Source organism: Ictidomys tridecemlineatus, chromosome 2 (genome assembly GCF_052094955.1).
Source record: "Ictidomys tridecemlineatus isolate mIctTri1 chromosome 2, mIctTri1.hap1, whole genome shotgun sequence".
NCBI lineage: Eukaryota > Metazoa > Chordata > Mammalia > Rodentia > Sciuridae > Ictidomys > Ictidomys tridecemlineatus.
Window position 1 is genome coordinate 55,006,627 of NC_135478.1, and position 22,090 is coordinate 55,028,716.

The 22,090-nt window shown below is 43.9% G+C and overlaps 1 long non-coding RNA gene across 9 annotated transcripts in view; it reads left to right on the plus strand.

The window, feature by feature from the left end:
• LOC110599119 (uncharacterized) overlaps positions 1–22,090 on the plus strand; it is a 285,629-nt gene that overhangs the window by 55,539 nt on the left and 208,000 nt on the right. For 7 of the 9 annotated variants that reach the window (XR_013434512.1, XR_013434515.1, XR_013434510.1 and 4 more), the window contains exon 2: positions 19,872–20,671. This is a non-coding gene — a long non-coding RNA (uncharacterized LOC110599119). Of the gene's footprint in view, positions 1–8,113; positions 8,187–13,509; positions 13,595–19,871; positions 20,672–22,090 lie in introns of those variants that run through there. The other 2 variants (XR_013434513.1, XR_013434518.1) reach the window with 2 other exon arrangements.

Below are 22,090 nucleotides of genomic sequence, written 5' to 3' on the forward strand. Positions count from 1 at the left end.
ATAAGCCTATTTCTCTCTCAGGTCAGAATCTGGAGGTAGATAGTGTAAAGTTGTTAAGAAGGTTCTACGCTCAAAAGACTCCAGGGACCAGGGTTGTTCTACCTCATTCCACTGTGTGTAGCTTCCATTCCAAGAATCACCATGGTCCAAGATGACGACTCTTTCAGTTAGCGTTTTTGCTGCTGTGAACAAAAGACCTGACCAGAAAAATGGTAGAGGAAGAAAATTTTATTTAGGGCTCATGGTTTCATGAAAGGCACTGTTTAAGTGAGCTTTTTCACAGCTGTGAGTAAAGGACCTGACCAGACAATTGTAGAGGAGGAAGAGTTTATTTAGGAGCTCGTGGTCACAGAGGTCTCAGTCCACAGACAGCAGGCTCCACTCCTCGGGGCTCGAGGGGAGGCAGGACATCATGGAGGAAGAGTGTGGTGGAGGGAAGCAGCTCACATGGTGATCAGGAAGCAGAGAGAGACTCCACTCTCCAGAGACAAATAGAGACCCCAAAGCCACGCCCCCAATGCCCCCTCCTCCAGCCACACCCACCTCCTCCAGCCACCACCCAGTTAATCCCATCAGGGGTCCATTCACTGGTTGGGTTAAGGCTCTTACAACCCAGTCATGTCTCCTCTGGACCTTCCTGCACCGTCTCACATGTGAGCTTGTGGGGGACACCTCACAGCCACACCATAATAGCGGCTTTCCCTCCAGCTACTACATTAAAATTCCAGCCACCAACAAAGAAATCATGGCAGCAGACTGAAGAAAGCTTCATAGAACTAACGTATGATATTTCTTATTTGTGGATCATTGGTCTGAACTGAGGCTGTGTAGGGCCCCAACTCTGTGACCCCAACTCTGAGAAGTGGCCTCTGTTTTCGCTGTACAGGTACTTAGCTAGTTCTTAGTTTGAGAGAAGAGGAGAAAAGTATTAGGAAATAAGCAGTGGTTCCCAATGCAGTGCATCTCAGGGAATGTGATTTGATATGTAATCTAAACAGACAAGGGTGCCTCCCCACTTTTATCTAGACTGAATATTCCCCATCATGATCTCATGACTGTGTCTTATAATTCTTTCCAGTTTTTGTTCCAAAGAAAAAGAGATGTGTGATTGAGCAGGAATGCATTCCTGCATTCAGAGTTGAAATATGCAGATGACCCTCACCCACTCGAAGCAGGATAAAAGAGATCCCCTGGATAGTTCTATTACCATAAGCATCATTTCCTGAGCTGGGTCCTTGGGCAACAAAGGAATGGAAGGGGACCTAGGCCTCACCAGGAAGTCCTCCTTGACCCAGCAGCCAGACCCCATCCTTGCTACCAAAGGAATGGAAGTGGGCAGGCGCAAAGGCTGGACTTCCAGAGCGGCTTCTACCAAGGTGTTGAATCTTAGGTCTGGAATGGGTCTGTTTCACTCTAGCGGCTAGCAGGACCAGCTGTGGAGCCAGCAGGGCCAGAGTGGAGGAATGGCCGTTCTGCTTACAAGCTGGCTACTTCGGGGCAAAAAATCTCTGATCTCAGTGTGCATGCTTGAAAAAGGAGGGAATGAGGCCGTCAGTTGACAGCACATAGGCAAATCAATGAGACACTGCATGAGAAGCTCTTAGCGTAGAACTTGGGCCTATGTTAGGACTTAAAAAATGTTGGGTATTATATTTTCAGCCTATATACATATATACATATATATATATGTGAAAAATATATAAACGTAATGGTAATGATTTTATATATAGATTTATAAACATAACGATCATATATATATGTGTGTATATATATATATATATATATATGTATGTATATACATATATATAATTTTTTTTGGCCCCTAGGATTGAACTTAGGGGTGCTTAACCACTGAACCACATCCCCAGCCCATTTTATTTTTTAAGACAGTGTCTTGCTAAGTTGCTCAGAGCCTCACCAAGTTCTGAGGCTGGCTTTGAACTTTTGATTCTCCTGCCTCAGCCTCCTGAGCTGCTGGGACTTACAGGTGTGTGCCCGAACACCCAGCATAATATATATATTTTAAAGGCATTTTAAAAGGACATCGTTCTTGAGTCACATTTTTAATATTATTTATTATTATTTAAATGTATATTATATAATGATGTATTATGCATATATTATTTAAACATATGGATATAGAATTAAATACATAGATATAATAAATGTATAAGTTTATATATGAACTTATATATAAGCTTATGTATTTATCATATTTATATATTCCTCCATTAACTCAACAAATATTTGGTACCTACTATGTGCCAGATCCTTGTTGGTAGCATTTGCTGGAGGGGGCAGGAAATGAATGAATGAATGAATGATTCAGTTCTGTGCTGAAAGCAGCTCATTGCTTAGTGGAAAAGAAAAGAACTGAACCACTAATTCTGCTTCAGTGAAGAAAAATGCAAAGTATAAAATGTTATTAAAACGAGAATAGAGAGTTATATTCCTGACCATCAACTCTGTGTCATTTCTTCAGGTCATCATGAATCATATGCACCGTCTTTTATTTACCATCACCTTGTGTGTGGGGGGGATAAAGACAAAACAAATCTTACCTTAAATGTATATAGTGTTTGTAGGTTGTGTCTTAGTTTCAGAAATGTATGTGAAGAAAAATCAAAATGTAGGTGGGTGTGGTAGTGCACGCCTGTAATCCCAGCAACTTGGGAGGCTGAGGCAGGAAGATTGCAAGTTCAAAGCCAGCCTCAGCAAAAGTGAGGCCTTAAGCAACTCAGTGAGACCCTGTCTCTAGATTAAACACAAAATAGGGCTGGGTGTGACTCAGTGGGCAAGTAACCCTGAGTTCAATCCCAGATACCCACACACACAAAAAAAGACCTTTCACAACAGGATGACTAATTATTTTGATTTAAATGCCCATAGAGAACCAAATAAATTCTTGCATGTACACACACAAGACTTAGCTTGCTTATACTTATTGGAAACACTTCCTTCCAAGGATGGCTCAGGCTCATCCCACCAGCTGTAGGATTGCAAAAGTGAGGATTTTTTTAAAAAGGAATTTCAGTGTAAGGGAAAAGAAAACTGTTCCCCCTAACTTTAATGTACATCACATTTACCTGGAGGGCTTGTTAAAACACCAAGTCTTAACCTCTCTTCCCTAATTTCTGGTTTATTAGGTCAAGAATGGGGTCTAGGAACTTTTTTTTTGACACCAGTGTCACTTTTAGTATTTGTTTCCAAGGCTTCCCTTAATTGCGGCTGCCTGAATACTTGAGAACATCTCCTGTGTCCTTGACCAACTGGAATCTCTTCTCTCTCTGCCTCTTGGTATCCAGTTCACTATGGCTGGACTCAAGAACTTACTTTGAGAACTGACCGGATCCCTGAGGGGTGTTAAGAACTATACCAGCACCATCAGATGAGCAGAGTGGTCTGTGGGTGCCAGCTTTGTGGCATTTAGGTATCCCACCATCCCTATGAGATGCGGACTGTGTCATTCTTGCATCCCAGAGGACGAAACTGAAGCAAAGAGTTTAAGTGACCTTCCCTCTTAGCTGAACAAGAATTCAGTCCAGGCCTGGGGGACCCGAGTATAGGCACTTGAAAGCCCAGTTGTCCAATCCTTGGGTCAACAGCAAGAAGAAAGCAAACTAGAGCAACCCCATCCACCACGATCCAGAAGGCCCCCCTATTTTCCCCTCAGATGCCTGCTTCCCTCCTAATCTAAAAAAAAAAAAACAGAATACCTATTAATCAGAAACAAAGAATCCCTGCCATCGCACGTTGCTGTTTGTGCCAGCATCGCCAGGGAGAAGCTCCACCATCCATTATTTTGATGGGTGCTGAAGGGAGGAGAAGGATGAGATCAGCCCTCAATGGATCCAGAAATTATTGGCAAGTACCACCAGAAGGGGTGTTTCACTGAGGAGAAGCCGCGTGTGCGGTGAGCAGTTATCTGCTTTGAAATGCAATCTCAGACAAAAGTCTTACAAAGGGAAAAAATGAACATCAGGAATGGAGAAGGAAGATGACCAGGGGGAAAGGCTGTGCTCTCCCTTATCGGAGATCTCCAGGGTTGCGCCATATTTCCGCAACACGAGAGGACTGACGCGCAGATGACTTCCAACCTTCTGATCCAGGTGTGTTCCTAGGCAGAAAAAAAATGACCCTACATTTGTCTGTTTGGACTGATAAAAGATTAAAAAAAAAAAAAGGCTGGGTGGTGGTGCAAGCTTGTAATCGCAGCAGATTGGGAGGCTGAGGCAGGAGGATCACAAGTTTAAGGTCAGCTTCAGCAAAAGTGAGCCCCTAACAACTCAGTGAGACCCTGTCTCTGAATAAAAACAAAATAGGGCTGGGGATGGGGCTCAGGGGTTAAGTGCCCCTGAGTTCAATCCCCAATAAACCCCCATCCCCAAAAATAAGGAATAAAAAAGTTTTTTGTTGTTTTTATTTCCAGATAAATGTAAAAATTCTGCATGAAATTGAGCTAAAACTGCAGCTTGGCAGGAAGAGTGTTTATGAACGGTTGGAAGGGATGACAAGAGCGTGGTGTCTTTTTTTCTGTGCTTTTCCTTTGGAAGCGTGTGTGTTTAGATTTGCTCGACAACCTGCCAGGCGGTTTTGTGTGGGATGGGTCTTGACTCCAGTGTCTTTTGTGTTTATTGTTTTAGAATCACTGGCCCCAATAAGTCTTCCTGTTCAACATGGATTTTCCAGTAAATGGCAAAGGCCCCCTTAAATCTGTCTGCAGTTCTCAAGAGACTGGTCCAAAGCCTTCCCAGGAACCATGGGTGGGCATCTATGGAAGGGCTCACGGTCATGTTTATTTACTCACTTTGGAGGTAGGAGACTGCCCTTCAGCTCAGAGAAGGAACACAGACGGTGATCTGCAGTTGAAAGCTAGTGAAAGCTAAATGGTTGGGCTTGAGGGGGCTGGCGAGAACCCAAATCCAGCCAAGGTCAGCGTGGAGTGCTGCTCGGGCTGCATTAGCATTATCACGGTCAACATTATTTCCCCAATTATCCTTTAATGGTCCAATTTACCTTCAAGTCTGTAACTAAGACACTGATTCCTTATCTTCTGTTCCGCCGTCCTCAGACAGATCCAAAGCAAATTTCAGCCTTCCCAGCTCTGAAGCCAATCTTGATCTTTTCCAACAGTTATTCTGTTCTTATTTTTGTGTCTGCCTCAGACTGGCCATTAAACCCAGACTCCCACTGTACAACCACGATTGTTCATATAGATATGGGCTACTCAGCTTGTAAGTCCATGGAAGGTGCCTTTATAAAGTAAAGTTCAGTGTTATTTTGGGTATAGGTGATGCCACTAGGCTTGGATACAAAGTTTTTTTACAAATTGAGAAATTCTCAGTAGGGCAAAATGTCGTATACCTATAATCCCAGCCACTGGGGAGGCTGAGAGAGGAGGATCCTGAGTTCAAAGCCAGCCTCAGCAAAAGTGACAAAAAGTCTCTAAATAAAATACAGAATAGGGCTGGGAATGTGGCTCAGCAGTTGAGTCCCTGGGTTCAATCCTCAGTAGCCACTCTCCTCCAAAAAAAAAAAAAAAGAAAAGAAAAGAAATTCTCCAAAATGTCACTGTTGAAGTAGCTGCATTTTTTTTCTCTTGCTTTTTGCTCTTGGGTTTGGCTTGAGTATTTACGGGGGGATGGTGGGGAGGTAAAGCAAGCAGCTGATAGGTGGTCGATTATCAAGACATTTTAGTTCGCTTCCCAAATTTACTGTTGAGTGGTTGTCATTTTATTTGATCCCAGAAGGCTTAAAAATTATCCAAATCCATGCATTAAGACTGAGAAGAGTGAACATGTACCCAGTTCTCAGTTACTAAATTGACCTTTTTTCTTTTTTTACAGATTATTGTTTTTAAAATTATTATTATTATTATTATTATTATTATCATTATTATTATTTGGTACCAGAGGCTGGATTTGAACTCATGATCCTCCTGCCTCATCCTCCCCAGTAGCTGGGATAACAGGCCTGCACCTCTACGATGGCTTTCTTTGCAAATTAAAAATAAACACAAAACAAAAAACTGACACCTAGGGTCCACCAGACTGGGAGCTTCTTGAGGTCAAGGGCACTTCCAGGCCCATTTCTGTGTCCTTGACCTCTAGCACCCTGCTTTCCTCAAGAAACAAGGTATGCAGTGATTGCTGAATGTAATGGTCTCAGTTCACCCTGTGCTTCTGCTCTGCTCTGGGTACCTCCAATGCAGGATGATAGAATAAGAGAAAATAGTTCCTCGTCACAAAGAAAGTCTTTGGGAAGATGGAGAGATGAAGGGACTATCCCAGGAATGGAGACAGTAGTAACGAGAGAGACTTCAGGACCTGCCGTCCTGGTTGATAGGCATGGATATTCTGAAGGGTTATATTCATGACCACTAAACATTAATGTGACCTGGTTGAGATCCTAAGTGCTGGAACCTCAGTCGTATTTGGAGTTAAGGACTCTACAGAGGTGATGAAGTTCAAAGGAGGTTGTAAGTTGCCCCCTCAAACACCATGAAGGGTGTCCTTGTAAAAAGAGGAAACTTGGACATAGAGACTCACATAGAGGGAAGAGTCCCAGGAGCCACAGGAGAAGATCATCATGGACATGCCAAGAGAGAGCCTGGAGAGATCCTTCCTTAGTCCTCAGACGGAGCCAGCCTTGCCCCAGCACCTCAGTTGACTTCTAGTATCAGAACTCTGAGAGAATAAGTCACCGAGACTGCCATACTTTGTTATGAAAGCTTCAGATTTTGGTATTATCTTCTTCTTCTTCTTTTTTTTTTTTTTTTTGTACCATGGATTGAACTCAGGGGCACTTAACCACTGAGCCACATCTGCAGCCCTTGTATATATTTTATTTAGAGACAGGGTCTCTCTGAGTTGCTTAGGGCCTCCATAAGTTGCTGAGGCTAACTTTGAACTCACAATCCTCCTGCCTCAGCCTCCCGAGCCTCTGGGATTACAGGCGTGCACCACCGTGCCCGGGACACTTTAAATTTAAATCTCACATGTTGCTAATGTCTCCTATACCCTACAGCTTAGAACACAGAACATGAAGCTCCTCATTCAGTCAGTTGTTTTCAAACCCCTTTACCCTCTCCTGCTCTGACTTCTAAATGAACCTAATCTAATATCTGCGTTTTTTCCTCATGGGACTTAATTTTCTCACGTTGGTTTCTGGACTCGCCAGTCAATGCTGCAAACCAAGCAGTCTTCAGAGGTTCGATCACAAAGCAAAGCACTAGATTTTTAAACAAACTGAAAAAAAGGGTTATTGGTCTAAGAAACAGAACAAGGAGTAGAAAATAATTAGTCGGCTCACGCTATTTTGAGCCGGCCTCTGGGTGCTCTGAGCAAACTCATCTCCTGCCATTCGAGGAAAGTTGCCAACATTTGCTCTCCTGTCCTCTGCGGACCGTTGCCAAATATGCTTTCATTTCATCCTGTTTGGACAGTTGTTTTAATGCCCTTTCCTGATGTTATCCCTGAACACACAATTAACAGATTTCTACGAAGACACCAGCTGCAAGGAGAGCTGTCCGCCCTCCATTGCGCTCCAGCCCTGGCTCGCTAGCTCGGCTTGGTGAGCAGATTCTAGAATCATGTAGGCTCTTCTGTCTGAGCCAGGAAGCTCTGAGGGACTCCCATCTAACCCTTTCTCCCTTGGCCCTTTTGGGAAAATGTGCTCTTCTCATCTCAGCCTCTGTCAAGACTGCCATGCCTCTCTCAACAGGCTGTGACAGTTTTATGGGGTTTTGACCATTCTGCATCTCTCGGGGCATTTTGATGCCAAAGATATCAGAAGCACCCCCCCCCCCAGCCCAACGCCGGTTTTTGCTGCTGCTTTATTAAATGGGCAAACATGGTTGAGAAAGAGCTCTGAGATTCCCTGGCATGATAAAGGGGACTGGATATGGAGTCTGTGGTTTCAGATTCCAGCCGTCATCCTCTCAAACTTGGCAACTCCAGAACCACATATCCTTTGGGCATGGTGTCTCAGTGGGTCCCGCACCAGGGCTCCTTCTCTTTCAAGGTCAAATGCACAGTAGTGGAGCTTCATGAGGACATTGGAAAGAACTGTGGATGTTCAAATGCCTTGTTTAAATTTTACTATTATTTTTTAGTTGTCGATGGACACATTACCTTTATTTATGGATTATGTGGTGATGATCCAACTCAGTGCCTCAGACGTGGTAGGTAAGTGCTCCGCCACTGAGCTACAGCCCCAGCCCCTCAAATGCCATTTTAAAATAACTTAGTGTTTAAAAAGGTGTCATGAGGCTAGGCACAGTGGTGCACGCCTGTAATCCTAGCAGCTTGGGAGGCTGAGGCAGGAGGATCATGAGTTCAAAGCCAGCCTCAGAAACAATGAGGCACTAAGCAACTCTAAATTGAGTCCCTGTCTCTAAATAAAATACAGAATAGGGCTGGGGATGTGGTTCAGTGGCCGAATGCCTCTGAATTCAATCCCCAAGACCTCCCCCCCAAAGAAAAAGGTGTCATGTAACATTGAAATGAAAATAATCATGCATATATCCTATATCCTAGCAATTTTGTTTTCAGGCATCTATCATCTAGAAATAGTTAATACAGGTGCCCCCAAAGAAGAACATTAAAGGAAAATATTGTCAGGGTTAGAGGTTGGCAAATTAATTAAAACTATCTAAGTGTTCATTCAAAGGGAGAGTGGTTAAATGAATTGTTGAATATCTTTACAATGAAGTCATTTGCATATATTTAAAGATGACATCAGTTTATTTGTAATTGCTGATATTGGCTGGGCATGGTGGCACATGCCTGCAATCCTAGGGGCTGGGGAGGCTGAGGCAGGAGGATCACAAGTTCCTAAGCTCTAAGCAACTCAGTGAAACCTTGTCTCTAACTAAAATATAAAAAGGGCTGGGGTGTGGCTCAGTGGTTAAGTGTTGCTGGGCTCAATCCCAAGTACCTAAAAAAAGAAAAAGTGCTGATATCGAATGATATTTATGATGAATTAAGAGAGAAAAGCAAATTGCAGAACACTATATTTAGTATGCTTCTATTTCAGTACTTCAGTGATTTATTTATAAAGAAAATCCCAGATAACCACACATGTGCCTCTGTATGCATAGAAAAATTTGGAAAAATACTCAGGAAATTGTGAAAAATGTGATGATTTGAAAGAGGTAGAGTTGTTTTATTTTGTATTCCTTATGTACTATGAATTTTGGGAACCAGGAGCATTTTAAATTTTTTCCAGTAAAAATTACTTTAAAAAGACAATAAAAATCATCTCTGGGCCCTCTACTCAGCAGATTTTTAAAAATTTTTCAAGTGTATCCTTCTTGATTTTTCTTTTACTCACATACGGCATACATTAGTCAATATAATAGAGCCATTTGTGATTCATTTTTTTCCTGAAATAAAAATTTCTTTTGTCAATACATACAGTTGATCATTTTCTATTTTTCTTTTGTCTGGATACATTTTATTGATCATGAAATGCACAGAATAACAAAATTCACCCATTTTGAGTAAAGTAAGAAAATAAAGTGCAGTTTGGCTTGTTTTTGCAATACTGGGGCTTGAACCCAGGAGTGCTTAACCACTGAGCTACATCTCAAGCCCTTTTATTTTTAACTTTGATTAGTTAATTTTTTTGGGGGGGGTACTGGGGATTGAACTCAGGGGCACTTGGCCACTGAGCCACCTCCCCAGCCCTATTTTGTATTTTATTTAGAGACAGGGTCTCACTGAGTTGCTTAAGGCCTCGATAAGTTGCTGAGGCGGGTTTTGAACTTGCAATCCTCCTGCTTCAGCCCCCGAGCACCACTGCACCTGGCTAAAATGCACCTATTTTTGGTATATTGTGGTTTGTTTTGTTTTTTTGTTTTTGTTTGGTACTGGGGATTGAACCCAGGAACCCTCAACCACTAAGTCACATCCCCAGCCCCTTTTTTTTTGTATTTAATTTAGGGTCTCTGTGAGATGCTTCCTGCCTTACTAAATTGCTGAGGCTGGCTTTGACCTCATGGTCCTCCTGCCTCAGCCTCCCCAGCCGCTGGGATTATAGGATGGGCCATCTTTCCCAGCCACTCCCCTGCTCCCTGTGCCTGGTGAATGCAGCCAGATATATAATTAAGCAAAAATCACTGCTTGGCCAAGTCAATACAGGAGGTTAAAATACATTTGAAGTGACTATGATTTCACAGAAGGAAGGTGTTCTATGTGGCTTCTACTCCCCGGCCCTGACAATTGCTGTTTGAAAAGCAATTAACTGTGATAGGTGGACCAATCAGAGAGCAGTTTACTTCACAGTTTAGAAAGCAGAGATGTAAGTGTACTTGGTCATCACAGCTGGTTCTATTGCTCACCTTCCAAACAGGAAACTGAGTCCTCATGGGGCCGTGGACTTTCCCAAGGTCATGGCTGTCTTTCCTGACCCCAAACCCAGCTTTCTTCCCACCCCAGTGGGGTACCTCACAGTCACAGGCTCTGTCGGTTTTCTTGAAGGAAACTGTCCCACTCTCTTGTCAGTGGAAGAACCGTACAGGTTGACATCTGTGCCAGGGACTAGGCAGAGGGCAGGAGTCCTGCATTCTAATGTTAGCTTGGCTGGCAATCCCATATGCAGTCTCTGGGCCTCAGTTTCCTCCTCCATGAAATTGGGGAGGTCAAACCAAATGGCCTGAGGTCTCTTCTAGCTTTGTATATTCCATGATCTTTATAGGAAAAATCCGCAAAGGACAAATAGATGCTGTCTCTCAGTGGAGGTTGCTCCTCCTGCATTAAAATTCATGAATCCACATTGTTTCTAATCTGTCTGCGTCTGGAAAGGTTCCCTGCAAGGAAGTAGCTGATCACCCCCGTGTCTGCTTAGGACCAGAGAAAGTGTCAAAAAGAAGTACCAGTGCTGGGTTGATAGTGCACACTTGTAATCCCAGAGGCTTGGGAGGCGGAGGCAGGAGGATCGCGAGTTCCAAGCCGGCCTCAGCAAAAGTGAGGCCCTAAGCAACTCATATGGACCCTGTCTCTAAATAAAATACAAAACAGGGCTGGGGATGGGGCTCAGTGGTGGAGTGCCCCTGAGTTCAATCCATTGTACCCCTTCCCCCCAAAAAGTACTCTGTAAACTGATAGTAGAAAATACCATTCTGAGGATGGGGAATTCCAAGTTTTTGTAAGTTATAACTTTCTGTCTCAAACACTTAGTCTGAGTGTATAAACATGCCTTCTATTAATTAAGACTCTTGTGAGTCAGAAGTGCTGGAAACCTGACTCTAACTTGAGCAAAAAAGAAAAATTCATTGGGTCGCCATCCTAAAAATTTCAGAAGGGATGTTAAGCTTCAGGTAAGGCTGAATCAAGAGCCCAAATCATGTCCTTAGAACTCTGACTTTCATTGTTGCTCAGCTCTTTCTTTCTGTCTCTGTTAACTTTTAGAGGCTGTCAGTTGCTTCTGACTTAAATGCCATCTTCTCAGTTCACCTAAATCTTGCTAATATTTCTCCCAGAAGTACCAGGAATGATTTGGATTAGCTTCACCTGAGTCACTAGTTTATCAGTCACTAGTTTATCTGAGATGGTCTCTCTAGCTAGGGAGATGGAATACAGAGGAGTGAATCATGGACCCACCTCTGGATTACAGTGTCAGACCTTGTTGCTGTCAGACCATATGAATGGCAAGAGAGAAGGGACAGTTTCCTATGTGAACAGAAAAGGAGATGTAAACCAGGCAGGGGGGAAATAAAAAAAAAAAAAAGAAAGAAAGAAAGAAAGGAAAGAGAAGAAAAAAATTCACTTTTCTTTATCACACTCTCTTTTCCTTGCTTCTGCCTCTTCCAGAAGTTGCAGGGATGGACTTTGTTATAGTAACGATAGTCAATGTCATTCCAGAATTAGAGCATTTGAAAATTGACTTTGTGCTGAACTACTAGGGACAGAAGAGAATTCCTGTATTCCCCCACAGGTCCCTGGAGATAGCCAGGCCTGTCCAAACAATACAGCTTTAGATGTTCAGAGAAACAGCCAGAAATGCTCACCCAGGAACTGCCCAGGCTTGCTGGAAAGTGAGCAGCATGAAATGGGCAGGAGAAACGTGCCTTATGCCAAGGGCCCTCGTGAGCAGGCCTCAGGAGTGGTGCTGGCCAGGGCCCACCGGCATGCTAGAATCCAGAAGGCTGACCAGGGATAATCTGGGATCTTCAGCAGAACCAGCAGAACGGGACTTAGAGATCTGGAGGTAGAAATGCCCCATGACCTTGTTCAGAGACACACAAAGACCAGTTTCTTGCTAACTAGCCCCCACCCAGCCCCCACAGTCCAAAGACAATGTTGGTGTTTTAGAAAACCTTTTGGCAAAAGGACTGACTGTGGAAGAGCAAAGCCAGTCACTGAGACTGACTGGATGATTGACAGACTCTTCCATGTGTCTTTACCTCTGACTACTCTTCTCAACAGCCACTGAATGTCATGTTGCATGCTATAGGCTCATAGCGAATGGGAAAAAGTGAGACTTACTTAGTCCCAAGATGACTTATGGTCTCTGATTAGTGTCTTTTTTTTTGTATTGGGGGTTGAACTCATCAGCACTTAACCACTGAGCCCCATCCGCAGCCCTTTTTCTGTTTTATTTAGAGACAGAGTCTCACTGAGTTGCTTAGGGCCTTGCCAGATTTCTGAGGCTGGCTTTAAATCTTCCATCCTCCTGCCTCAGCCTTCCAAGCCACTGGGATCACAGGTGTGTGCCACCACACCAGTCTCTGTTAGTGTCTTGACAGGCTAAAGAAAGTATGAGAATAACCTGAGATGCTCATGATCTCTGATGAGGGTCTTGAAAGGCTGACAAAACTATGAGAATGTAGATCACAGGTTGGAAAATCCAGCTGCTGTCTCTATTTGTCAAAAAGGTCTTAGTGAAGTTTGGTCACCCTTACTTGTGTAGACTTCCATATTTCAGAGCAGAATTGAGTAGTTACAAGACAAAGTCTGAAATATTTACTCTCTGAATCTAGTACCTGTCCCAGAATATTTGAGAGGATACTCCCAGGGATGCATAGCTAAGACACAGGCTAAGAGGTCAGGGGAGGCCGAGGCAGCAGGGGACTCGAGGCCAAGACAGGGAGATGAGAGAGAGCATGCAGAGGCTAGGATTATCTAAACTACGGGGACCCAATTATCCCACTCCTTGGTCTATACCCAGAAGACTTAAAATCAGCCTACTACAGTGACATAGTCACATCAATGTCTACAGCAGCTCAATTCACAATAGCTAAGCTATGGAACCAATCTGGGTGCCCGACAACAGATGAATGGATAAAGGAAATGTGTTCTGTGTACACAATGGAATATTACTCAGCTATAAAGAAGGATGAAATGATGCCATTTGCCAGTAAATGAATGGAACTGGAGACTATTAGGCTAAGCAAAATAAGCCAGGCCTATAAAACCCAAGGCTGAATGTTCTCTCTGATATGTGGATGCTGGGGAATGAAGGGAAGGGGAGGATGGGAATGGGAAAGACAGTGGAGTGAATGGAACAGAACTTTCCCATGTTCATATAGGAACATACGACCAGGGAAACTCCACATCATGTCCAACCACAAGAATGGGAAACTAGACTCCAGGTATGTATGATGTGTCAAAGTGCACTCTACTGTCACACATATCTAAAGAGAACAAAGAAAAAGAAAAAAAAAAAAAAACAAGAAGTGTGTGTGTGTGTGGGGGGGGAGTGAAAATTTTAAGCAGGGGACGGGGCTGATCAGCCGGCTCTCTTGGAAGTTCCCTGTGCGGTCCGGGATGTGTTGAACCCAGATTGCTTCCTTTCCCTGTGGTCCTCCCCTCCTCCACCTCGGAAACTGTGCAGCCTCTTGGAAGCAAGCCAGCACAAATGTCCCAAGTTATGTAGTGTGGCCCTGGTGACCTTGGGTTACCCACGTAACCCCGTGGTCCCTCCCTTCTGCAGGGGCCTGGTCCTTCCTGCTGCAGTGCGGTAGGAGCCAGGACGTGGGAGGCTTCACAGGCCATTTCTCCACTTGGCACCTCCAGCCCCCTCGGCCTGCAGACCGAAATCTGAGTGGCAGTAATTGGATAAACAGTTTAATTTAATAGTAACAGAAGAACCGAGCCCAGTGCAAGGGATCTCATTGCCCTTTTCTCAAAGTGACTTTCCTTTCTATGCATTCTGATATAGTGTGGCCACCGGGGAGGCAAAGAAATACATGAGATTGATTTTTGCCTGGAAAGAGGGTCAGACTGTAAGAAGCAATTTTAATAGGCATGTTCTGTAAAGAATGCGCAAAAGGATGGAGAGAGATCAGACCCTCAGAGAGGAGAGGGGAAGGAAAGGGGGAGGGGAAAAACGATGTATTGGGGGTTTCTTTTAGATACAGTTTCAGAAAATAGTTGATAGTCATCCCCAATTTTGGAGTTGGTGTAATGGCTGGATGTGAGGTGTCCCCCAAAAGCTCACGTGTGAGACATGAAGGAAGGTCCAGAGGAGACATGACTGGGTTGTGAGAGTCTTAACCCAACCAGTGAACAAATTCTTGATGGGATTAACTGGATGGGGACTGGGGGCAGGTGGTGTGGCTGGAGGAGGTGGGCATTCTGAGCGGATAGAGGAAGCCAAGATTTTCTTCCTATCACATTTTGCAAACCTGGCAGACATGCGAAGCAGCCTTGTTCATCATTAAACCTGATTTCACAGCTCTGGGGAGTATTGCAGCCCTGGAAACCCGGAGAGGGAAGGGATTCATGGGCAGTTCTCAGGAATGCACTCAGACGTCCACCCACAAGCAGGGCCAGGAACAGCCAGCACAGCAAGGCTTTGTCAGAGATGCCTCTCTAATACATATTCCAGCACCCTCTGCCTTCCCATCTAGACGTCACATAGGAAACTTGAACGCAGGTTCTACTCACTAGGTGGAGGGTTAAGGAAACAACTCTGGTAGGAACAAGATGGTTGAGAGAAAATTCACACACACATGAGCCTACGTGGGTGCTGGATTCAGGCTCAAACTCTCGCTTCTTCTTTTCCTCTGCCTTTGCTGTCTTCTGAGTGACTGTGTTCCTCCCCAAATTCATAACTTGTTAACCCCCCAATGTGAGAATATTGACAGTTGGGGCCTTTGGAAGGTGAGTCCCTTAGGAACAGGAAGAGTACTCTTAAAAATAGGTTTAGGGGCCAAGTGCAGTGGTGCACACCTATAATCCCAGCAGCTCTAGAGGCTGAGGCAGGAGGATCACGAGTCCAAGCCAGCCTCAGCAATTTAGGGAGGCTCTAAGCAACTCAGTGAGACCCTGTCTCTAAATAAAATACAAAACAGGGCTGGGGATGTGGCTCAGTGGTTAAGGCCCTTGGGTTCAATCCCCAGTACCTAATTAATTAATTAATTAATTAAATTTAATTTAATAAGCTTGAGGATTTCCTTTTGCCCTGCTGTCACACGAGGACATACAGAAGGTAGCATCTGTAAGGAACTGAGCCCTTGCCAGTCACCAGACCTGCTGGCACCTTAATCTTGAATCCCCTAATCTCCACAACTGTGAACCATGAATACACATTTCTATCATTTGTAAATTCCACAATTTATGATATTTTTGTTATAGCAGCTGAAACAGCTTAAGACAACTTTCCTCTTTCTGCATTTCTCTCTATATAAGGATCTAAGGAGAGGTGTAGCCAGGACTTTGTTGCATGCTATAGAATAAAATAGAATCTTAAAATAATGGCTGTGTTGTTCTACAGACTCAAGGACTCTTAGGAGGAAGTGAGTTGTGCAAAAGTTCATCTCCCGAATCTCCTGCTATGATCTGGGTGAATCTTGAAAAAGAGCCATCCTATCAGATCACACACAGGAAGGGCTCAGCCCCATGTCTGGCTATTAGAATTCTATTCCAAGAATCATATAGCTTTTTTTTTTTTTTTTTGGTACCAAGGATTGAACTCATGAGCACTTAACCATGGAGCCACATCCTCAACCCTATTTATTTTCTATTTATAGACAGGGTCTCACTGAGTTACTTAGGGCCTCTATAAATTGCTGAGGCTGGCCTCAAACTTGTGATCCTCCTGCCTCAGTCTCCGAAGCCACTGGGATTACAGGTGTGGGCCCCTAAACCTGGCTAGAATCAAATACCTTAACTCACAACATTACCTCATGTTATGAGTTAGGAGGCAGGTAGTAGAAGACAGGTGGCTGACATGAATAGTTCATCAGATGAGAATGGAAAGGAATGGAAGAGAAGTGGATTGTGGACTGAATTTAAATCAATAGTTATTATTCAACTCATACCCTACCCCTGACACAGTGATGGTGGATACAGATAGGATCACTGCCCACAAGAACAGCACTCCAATATCTAGGGTTTGGGAAGGCTATGAGGGGGTGGGAAGGGTGTTAGGGTATGGGTGGAAAGATAGGATGGAAGAAGCAGGTAGAGGAGAAGGCATATAAATTACATGCAGGTGTATACCCAAGTCTGTTTTGAAAGCCACACTGCAGGTGTCTGGCATGTCCTCTGCAGGTGTGTGGCATGTCCTCTGACTCACCCAGTATCTCCATCCAAAGTCATGGAAGGCAGAAAGGAGGGATCCCTCTCCCTCCTAGGTACCAGTCCTTCTCAAGAGATGGCCACTTCACCGAACCACACCCTCTCTAATGGCATCTGACCACTTAGCCACCCGACCCATGCTGACAAACACAGCTGTAGGGGAATTATGAAGCCAGGGACTGTTTACCTTTTCTCCCCAACACACCACTGCTACATGGTTTTGATGGAGACCAAACAAGGGAACCTCAACAAGACACCAGGAGGGGCAGCTGTGTTTCCAAGCACCACACAAGGTTTGAATAATGCAGAGTTTACATTAAATACCTCACAGGACTAACTAGGTGCAGAATAAACTGTCTACTGATAAGGCCTGGGCCTTGGGATAGGGGTGAGTTCTTCTCAGCAGCTTGTGACTTACGCTGGCAGAGAAAGCAGTCACAGCTACCACCCTTGGGGGGGCCTGTTCTCAGTTATCTAAGGAACAGGTACATCTGGGAATCTGAAGCAACAGGCCATCCAGAAACCAGCCGAGTATTTGGCTCTACCAGAAGGCTGACTCTTGGTTTTCGATATGCAAACACTAAGGGTGTTTGTTTTCATCTTCTTTACCAGGAAGATAAATGTCGTTTACTTTTCAAGAGGATGGTTTGGGGCCAAAGATTTTCCTTCACTTACAAATAGAAACTAGAGAGTGGAACTGAGAGTGTATAAACTTGGGTTCCTACTGTCGGGAAGTAGACCTTAAAGCCATCTGCTAATGTCATCAGGCATCCAAGGGGATCCCCAGGTTTTAATCTTAGAGCTGCACTGGATCTCCAGAGGCTGGCCGCATTTACTGAGGCTCAGTCACCTCTCAGATTATTTCTTGATTTTTTTGGAGGGAGTACTGGGGTATGAACTCTGGGGGCACTCAGCCACGGAGCCCCATCCCCAGCCCTATTTTTTATTTTATTTAGAGACAGGGTTTCTCTGAGTTACTTATCAACTTGCTTTTGCTAAGGCCAGCTTGGAACTCACAATCCTCCCATCTCAGCCTCCTTGAGCTGCTGGTATTATAGGCATGTGCCACTGCACCCAGCCTCCCCAGATTATTATTGTACCCAGAAAAGGGCATTTTCATATCTCTCTCTCTCTCTCTCTCTCTCTCTCTATATATATATATATATATATATATATATATATATATATATATATATATACACACACACACATATATTTGTTCTAATTAGTTATACATGACAGCAGGAAGGGCATTTTGTTGCAGTCTTCCTTGACCTTTATCCTCCGCACTTGAGTGAATTATTAATGAATGCAGACCCTGCTAAAATACCATTCAGTATAACTCTCACTTCTCCTGGTCTTTTTTCCTTTTTGTTTTAGCAAAATTTTCTAGAAATGATAGCTGGTCTCTTGGACTACCCTGGTGACATTTACATACAACTGAAAATTGCTACCAAGCCCTTCTCTCTCTCTCTCTCTCTCTCTCTCTCTCTCTCTCTCTCTCTCTCTTTTTTTTTTTTTGCTGGTGAATTGCTAGAAAATGCTGGAATAGGTTATTTTGGCTTGGCCCCAGCTATGTGTGAAATGCCAGACCCAGCAGGGCCGCACTGGTTCATGCTTCTTTGAGGACAGGAGAGCAGCAGAAGTTGTACAAGGGTTTGCAAGTAGATGGGGTGGGGCTGGGCACATGGGAGGCCTCCACAAAGCACATACAACAGGTGGGTTATTTGCTATGTATGCCTCCAGCAAATTACCACTGAGGTGAGATGACAAAGGCAGAATGGCTTTGACTTTCAAATTCTGTGAACTTGGAGCATCTGATCGTATTGTTAAATCAGTCAGGAAATAGAAAACTGCCTATCCAGAGTCAAGATCATCAAAGAGGAAAAATTGGGATGAAGATGATATCAAAACTGTGTTCAGCTGTATTCAAGTGGGCACAGTCTTGCTCGCCTGTAATCCCAGCGGCTTGGGAGGCTGAAGCCCAAGGATCACAAGTTTGAAGCCAGCCTCGGGAACTCAGCGAGACTGTAAGCAACCTAGTGAGTCCCTATCTCAAAGTAAAAAAAAAGCAGGCTGGAGATGTGGCTCCGTGGTTAAGTGCCCCTGGGTTCAATCCCTGGTACAAACAAACAAACAAACAAAAAAGAAACCAAACCCCAAACTGTATTCAAAATGCACAGAGAAACTTTAAATAAATTCACATTTGTATGTACATTTGTGTTTATGAATTCTTTTTTTTTTTTTTTTTTTTTTTTTTGGTACCAGGTTTTAAACCCAGGGGCACTTAACCACTGAGTCACATCCCCAGCCCTATTTTGTATTTTATTTAGAGACAGGGTCTCACTGAGTTGCTTAGGGTCTCACTAAGTTGCTGAGGCTGGCTTTGAACTCACTATCCTCCTGCCTCAGCCTCCCAAGCTGCTGGGATTACAGACATGGGCCATCGCATCCAGCCTATATGAATACTTTTTAAGAATTAGGTTCAAGTCTTTGTTCTGCTACCATCCTGCCATGTGGCCTTGAGGGATTTATATAATCTCTCTTAATTTGCATTTCCTAATCTGTAACACTGCCAACATCATAGGATTGTCAGAGGCTGCAACTAAATAGAGCATGTCCTATGCCTGGGACATAGTGTGTGCCCATCTGTAAGTAGTAGCTTTCAAAATCATGGACAACCTTTTACTACAGTGGGTACAAACAGGTTCTGTTTCTACTGTCAATGCAGAAATGACTTGTGGCTGCCTGGGGTGCTATATTAAGAAAGACCTGTGGCTGGGCTTGGTGGAAAAGATTCACCTAATCCATTATTGATGTCTGCTACTAAAAGACTGGGGAGGGGGTGTATTTGCCCCACTGAGTCCAATGGAAAGGTCAAAAAGTGTCAGAGACGGTCACCATGAGCGGGATAACATGGGAACATCTTTCTTCCCTTCTTAGCCTCATTTTTCCCAATGAGAAATGAATTAACCAATTTTTTTTTCTTTTTTTACTGGGGATTGAACCCAGGGGTGCTTACCCACTGAGCCACATCCCCAGCCTTTTATATTTTTTATTTAGAGACAGGGTCTTGCTGAGTTTCTTAGGGCCTCGCTGTTAAGAGTCTGGCTTTACACTTGTGATCCTCCTGCCTCAGCCTCCCGAGACCCTGGTATTATAGGAGTATGCCACTGCACCCGTCAGAGCAAAAATTTTTGATTGCTGTGGTCTCTCTGAATTGGAAACTCCTGGTTCTAATCTAAGTGCTGCACACTGTATTATTGGCTTGAAATGTCAATGCATTTCCATAGGATTATAAAGTTAATTTTTCTGTGTAACCTTGTTCTATGGCCCTGTTTTCAGGAACATCCACCATCCCATCAGCAAAAGAGTGTGTAAGCAAGAAAATGAAGCTGTGTTTAAGGAGTCCTCCTCATCTGCTGTGTGCTCTTATTCAGTCAAAAACCTCTCTGGGCTTTTTCTATCACCTGGAAAACGGAAGAGAGATTATTTCTGACCTTTCCTGACTCTGAGATATGGACCAAGTGAATGAGTTCATGTTTCCACCATGCTTTGAAGTTGTCAGAAGACAGATTGTATGTGACTCTGAAGTCTTGGGTCTTCCCATGAAAATGTGGCTCAGAAATTCCTCCCTGGATATGACCCACTTAATATCTATCTGATGGCCTATAGCTTTGCTATAGCACAGCCATGGCTGCAGAAGGAAAAAGAGATTTAAAAAAACCAAAAAATCCAGACCTGATCATTTTCTTTCAAAGCCAAGCTTTCCTTAAGTGTAAATTATATGGCCTCTGCCGAAGTTAAAAGTATCATCAAAGCTGAAAGAAGGTTGGTTGAAATAGTCCACTTGGCAAAAATGGCTTCCACAGGACAACAACTAGAGCTCCTTTCAGAGACTTAAAGCCACCTTGTTGGGAAAGGAGCAAATGGCTCCGTGGGGTTGAAATATCTTGGCTCCTTCATAGTGATGACAGTTGAGCCCAGTGCCAGATTCTGTTCCAGTGGATAAAGTCTGAACTTGAAAGATGTCACAGTATTCCCCAAAGCTAACATTCCTAAGAAAGACTGCATTGTCAGCAGGGGAAAAGTGACCCTGGCTCTCACCTTGGTTATACCTCTGGGACAGAAAGACCCAAGCCAAGGTAGGTAAACAGAATAACTTTTGCTTCTTCCCGAGCACCTCAGGGACCTAAAGCAAGGACTACCCATAGTTTCTAGGCAGCAACAAAGAGTCATAGATACTGCAACAGGATTTTATTTTCATTTTTTGGTACTAGGGATTGAACCAGGGGTGCTTAACCACTGAGCCCCATCCCCAGCCCTTTTTGTATTTTATTTAGAGACAGGGTCTCCCTGAGTTGCTTAGGGCCTTACCAAGTTGCTGAGGCTGGCTTCGAACTCGAAATCCTCCTGCCTCAGCCTCCTGAGCCTCTGAGATTACAGGCGTGAACCGCCTGTTAGAACAGAGCTCTCTCTCAGTTTCAATCGAGGTGTGTTGATATGACAGATTCAAAACAGTAAGGCAAACCTGCCAACAGTCAGCCCTCTATCCCTGTGGGTTCCTCCTCTGCCTGGTCAACCAACTGCTGATGAAAAATATTTGCAAGGAGAAGTTGCCCTATGCTGAACAAAAGTATGGACTTTTGTCATAATTATCTAAAAGATAGTTTTTCATAGCATTTACATCATCTGAGGTATTATAAGTCATACGGAGATGACTAGAAATGTATGGGAGGGTGGGTCCAGTTTATATGCCAATACTAAGTCCCTTTATATAAAGGTCTTGCACATCTGACGGTTTTGGTGTCTGCGAGTGTCCTGGACTCAATCCTGTGTGGACACTGAGGGATGACGTGTACGATCAATCGATCCAACTCTATTTATTTATTTAGTTAGCCGGGGATCGAACTCAGGGCCTCGTGTTGCTAGGCAAGCTCTCTACCACTGAGCCACGTTCCCAGCCCTGACCCATTTCTCTTGACAGATCATCTTTTATACCCAGCCCATGTCCAGTCCCACTTCCCCATGTCCCTCCTTTAAAGGTACCCAAAGAGGCCAAATTACCATGTGGAATTATACAACTAGATCAGTAAAGCGGTCCCGAGTGTGACTCCCCTCATTTTCCTTTTGGAGGGAAGGGTGGAGACGCATTGCCTGATGTAGCATCTGGGTTGACCCACTTAATATCTATCTGATGGCCTACAGCTTTGCTATAACAGCCATGGTTGCAGAAGGAAAAAGAGATCAAAAAAAAAAAACTTTCTGAGTTTGTTCTGTGAGCTCAGAATGGTTTTTGCATTTTTTAATGGCTAGAGTAGGGGGTGTGGGGGATTGAAAAACATTTCAGGGCATGAAAATCAACTCGGATTCAGATTACAGTGGCTACAAACAATGCTGTTGGGTATAGTCACACCCCTTTATTTACATAGTGTGTCTGCTGCTTTGGCATTACAGTCGAGTAGTGGAGACTTTCTAACTCACAAAGCCTGACATATCTAAAGTCGTCATATTTACAATGCTGACCCTGGTCTAGTCACAGTCTGGTGAAAAGGGGTTTCAAG